Source organism: Mustela erminea, chromosome 11 (assembly GCF_009829155.1).
Source record: "Mustela erminea isolate mMusErm1 chromosome 11, mMusErm1.Pri, whole genome shotgun sequence".
In the NCBI taxonomy this organism is placed as follows: Eukaryota; Metazoa; Chordata; class Mammalia; order Carnivora; family Mustelidae; genus Mustela; species Mustela erminea.
The window spans coordinates 70,666,590-70,672,174 of record NC_045624.1 but is presented as its reverse complement, the minus strand read 5'-3'; positions in this window follow the sequence as shown (position 1 = coordinate 70,672,174).

Sequence of the window (5,585 nt, the reverse complement as noted above, 5' to 3'; positions counted from 1 at the left end):
AATAAAGTGGGATTTATTCCAGGGATGCAAGCATGGTTCAGTATTTGCCATCAATCCATGTGATATATCACATTAACAAGAGGATGGATAAAAACCATATAATAATCTCAATAGATGCAGAAAAAGAATTTTATAAAATATAACAACTGTTCATGATAGAAACTCTCAACAAACTGGGTTTTGAGGGAACATACCTCAATATAACAAAGGTCATACATGAAAAACCCAAAGCTAAATCAGACTCAGTGATGTAAAACTGAAAACTTTTCCTGTAAGTTCAGGAACAGGACAAGGATGTCCATTCTCACCACTTTTTTCAACATAGTACTACAGCAATCAGACAAGAAAAAGAAAGATAAAGAAGAAAGAAAACTGCCACTATTTGCAGATGATGTGATACTATGTGCAGAAAACCCTAAAGACTCCAAAGAACCAAAACACCCCTATTAGAATTAATAAATAAATACAGCAAAGTTGCAGGATACAAATTATACAGAAATCTGTTCTGTTTCTATACACTAGTAACAACTAAGGAGAAATTAAGAAAATAATCCATTTACAACTGCACCAAAAGAAACAAAATATCCAGGAATAAATGTAACCAAGCAGATGAAAGACTTGCATTTTGAACACTGTAAGACACTGATGAAGAAAATTGAAGACAACACAAAAAAATGGAAAGCTATACCATGCTCATGGATTGGAAGGATTGATATAGTTAAAATGCCCATACTACCCCAAGCATTCTACAGATTCAATGCAAGCCCTATAAAAATGCCAACAGTATTTTTCACAGAACTAGAACAAATAATCCTAAAATTTGTGTGGAGCCACAAAAGCCCTCACCAGCCAAAGCAATCTTGAGAAAGAACAAGGCTGGAAGCATCACAATCCCAGATTTCAAGATACATTGAGAAGCTATAGTAATCAAAACAGTATGTGGTACTGGTGCAAAAATATAAACATAGATCAGTGGAACAGAATATCTCCATCCTATTTGCAGAAAGAACTCCATGTCTATATGGTCAATTAATCTATGACAAAGGAGGCAAGATTATACAATGAGGAAAAGGCAATCTTTTCAATAAATGGTGTGGGGAAAACTGGACAACTACATCCAAAAGAATGAAACTGGACCACTTTTACACCATACACAAGTTTAAACCCCAAATGGATTAAAAACGTAAATGTGAGACCAAAAGCCATAAAACTCCTAAAAGAAAACATAGGCAGTGGTCTCTTGGACCATGCCCTTAGCAACACTTTTTATGGCAAAAGAAGCACAAGCAAAAACAAACTAAAACCAAAATAAAAAGATTTTGCACAGGAAAGGAAACCATCAACAAAACTAAAAGGTAACTTAGTGAATGGGAGAAGAAAATTGCAAATGATACATCCAATAAGGGGTTAATATACAAAATATATTTTTTTAAACTTACATAACTCAACACAAAAAACAAAATCCAATTAAAAATTATGCAGAGGATCTGAAGAGACATTTTTTTCAAAGAGGACATGCAGATGGCCAACAGATACAGGAAAAGATGCTCAACATCACTAATCATCAGGAAAATGCAAATCAAAACCACAGTGAAGTATCATCTTACATCTGTCAGAATGGCTAGGATCAGAGAGACAAGAAATAACAAGTGTTGGTGAGGATGTGGAGAAAGGGGACCCCTCAAGCACTGTTGATGGGAATGTAAATCAGTGCAGCCACTTAGGAAAACAGTGTAGAGGTTCCTCATAAAACTAAAAATAGACCATCTGATCTAGTAATTCTACTACTGGATATTTACCCAAAGAAAACAAACACTAATTTGAAAAGATATCTGCACCTTTATGTTTATTGCAGCATTATTTACAATAACCAAGATATGGAAGCAACCTAACCATCTATTGAAAGATGAATGGATAAAGAATTCTCAACACACACACACACACTGAAATATTACTGAGGCATCAAAAAGCATAAAATCTTGTCATTTGCTGCAACATGGCTAGACCTAAAGGATAGTATTATGCTAAGTGAAATGTCAGAGAAAAAGACAAATACTATATGATTTCATTTATATGTGGAATCTAAGAGACAAAAAACATGAACAAACAATGAAACAGTCTTTTTCTTTCTTTCTTTTTCTTTTTTTTTTTTCTTTTAGAAAGAGAGAGTTAACAGGGGAGGGGAGGGGCAGAGAGAGGAGAGAGAGAATCCTAAGCAGGTTGACCCCATGCCCCTGAGAGCATGACCTAAGGGGAAATCCAGAGTCAGAGGCTTAACCCACTAAGCCACCCAGGCATCCCTAAAACAGATTCTTCAATACAGAGAACAAATTAGTGGTCGCTAGAGGGGAGATGGGTGGGGAAATGGGTGAAACAGATAAAGGAGATTAAAAAGTACAAAGTTCTAGTTATAAAATAAAAAGTCACAAAGATGGAAAGTACAGCATAGGAAATATAATCAATAATAACTAGAACAATGTGGGGTGCCTGCGTGGCTTAGTTGGTTAAGTGGCCGACTCTTGATTTTGGCTCAGGTCATGATCTCAGGATCCTGAGACTGAGCCCTTAGTGGGGCTCCATGCTAGGTGTAGAGCCTGCTTAAGACTCTCTCTCTACCTCACCCCTGTTCCCACCCTGTTTATATTCTCTCTCTCTCCCTCTCTTGAAAAAAATAATAAATAATCATAATAATGCTGTGTGATGACAGATGGTGCTTATGCTTACTGTAGAGAGCATTAATAATATATAGAATTGTAGAATCAATATGTTGAACACCTGAAAATAACATAACATTGTGGGTCAATTATACTTCAATAATAAAAATACCTAGTTCCACTGAAAACAAGTGTATCTAATATAGTAAGCTAATATGTAAAACACATTAGAAAACTTTAAGTAATGTCAGTGTTGCAAATGATCTACTGAACTGAAAAATGTATGCTTGTAGCATTACCTGATTTGGATTACATACGCAGATTTGGACATGTTCAGTGAGACAAAGCAGGCAAACTTACATAAGCTTCAGTTTTATCTAGTTACTATGATCGTTAAATCCTTTGCTCTCATGGAACTTCAAAACTGGCAAAAGAACAAAGTTAGAACTTAACAGTGCTGCTATTTTTAATCAGTCATGTGTTCCAAATACATTAATTGCATACCAACTCTTTAAAATAAGTATGCTTGGCTAAGAGACAGAACATTGTGTTTTAAAAAATAAAGCAGTTTCCCGAATGTCTACTTTTCATACATGTAATCCATGTGTAGATTTTATTGCAGAGTGATCAGGGATGTGATACCAAGTACAATAGGAAGTGAAGAAAAACAATAGCCAGTATTTAACCTTCTCAACATTCAATCCTATTTTGCACTGATAAGCTCTCTTCAATGGGGGGGGGGACTATTTTATGTGTGTGGAGGGGCTTATCCCTCTCTCCTAAACCAAATAACAAAGAAAATAACAGAGATTAAGGGTCAAATCACCAGGCTTGAATAAAGTCATGGAGGGGAGAGTCTAGGAAAGATGGAGAGCAGAAGCAGTTGCTGTGTTTAAATCAAGACCTAGAAAACAAAACCAGATTTGCCAAGTCAAGGTCAGGAGCATGTAGTAATTAGTAAAGTAGGACGAGTTAAGGGAAACACTGCAACAAAGGATAGGCAGATTGCAGCAAGAGAGGGTTTTAGGGAGTTTAATAATTCTTCTATCTCCCAACTGACCTCACCTATCAGATAAGCCCTTATATGGTCAACCCATGTGTTTCTCTGAATACTCATAGTAGTATGATCCATGAAAACCAGTCATCTCTTGCAAGCAAACAGAATGTTTTTGAGCCACCATATGAAGGTATATTTCTTGACTCACTGTATCAGTAGTGATGATACATTTGAAGGGATAAATTGTCACTTGGGATAACATTGTGAGCACCTGGTACATGGCTTGGTAGAAGAGTTGAACAGCATTAGCTATTGGTCTGTATTCAAGGTCATCGGACAGAATAAAACATCAGCTTTGACTAGTTGTAGGTCAAAGTCTTGACTTGGGCTTCAGTAGCACCCTTCTCTAATCTACGGAACTAACTTGCCATAGACAGATTGTGGCCAAAGTTGTGCATACAGAACCAAGGGAAAGAGAATTTTCTGGGTCTTCATTCTTAAAATTCAGTTTCAAAATATTACTTGCCTAGTGCCAAATAATAGCATTATTCAGGCTTTTTTTTTTTTTTTTTAGTCGAGGCAAAAAATAAAAAATAAAATGAAATAAGAGGAGGGTGGAGGGAACATCATTTATACTTGTTCCTGAGTATTGTGTAATGAGTGGTAAGATTTCTTTGGGAAAAATCAAGCTTTATGTATTATAATAGGGTATCAATTTTTGTGTTTATAAAGCAATCCCATTTAATCACTTTCAAGTTAGCACTTCCATTTTCTAAATCTGGGGCTTCTATGAAGGGTCAGAGAACAAATACTTTGGTTTTTGTGAGTCATACTACCTCTATGGCAACTATGTAACTGTGCAGAGTAAATGTAACCATGGCCAGTATGTAAATGATTGAGCATGGCTACGTTCCAATAAAACTTTACAAAAATGAGTGACAGACTGGATTTGGCTTTGTTTGCAGACCCCTACACTAGAGTTCTTGAAGGCTGTAGTATTTAGGAAATTGAAAATACCAATTTGCTTTCGATGATAATAATAGCTAGCATTCATGGGACACTACGGACACTACATGCCCGTACCATTCTGAAATGCTCATGATTCATTTAAACTCCATACTGATTGTCTTTCTATAGCTTAACTAACCTGTCTACAAGCTCATACTCAGCAGGTGGTGAAGCAGAAATTTGCATCTTAACAGTTTAACTTGAGAGTCTGAACTTTTAACTGTGAAAAGTAAATATTACCCAGGAGATAGTGAACCCTTTTCCAGTATCACCTTATTATTTGGCAATGGGCAAAGACTGGCAGGTGGGCTTACTTCAGAGTTCCTGAATTGCCCACCCTGCTGCTTTACTCCCACTTGGGAACTGGTTGACCCTAGTTCACCAGACTGCAGTTTCCCCAGCACAGGAAAAAGGATGCGGGTCAGGCCACATTCTTGGGTGCTGCCCCGGCTCGGTTCCTTACAACATGCCACACAAGCTTGCAGAGGTGCATTCAAATTGTCAGGAAGTCTTGGTGTGAGTAATGGGATTTCTGACTTAAGGGGGCAGTATGTGGAACTGTGTATATACTACACAGTCTGTCCCTATAGTCCAAAGGAAAAGCATTAACAAAAAGACAAACCTTTTACATGGGAGCCATGGATTAGGAACACCCTAGTTTTTCACTTTGGTCCCTAATTTTGAGACTTCTCTCCTCTTTAAGGAGCTTCTTTCTTCAAAACTGTTCAGTCTGAATCCTCATTCACTTTTTTTTTTTTTGAGAAATTTCACACTGCACCCACAGAGCGCCATCTGGAGCTTGGTTCCCTCTCCCAGTCTGGCACTCCAGAGGTGTGAGGAATCCAGTGATCTGTCAGGATTCCATCAATAGGTTCTGCCTTCTGACTCGAGAGCCAATAGGGCTTGGCCAATGGAGAGCCTGGAGA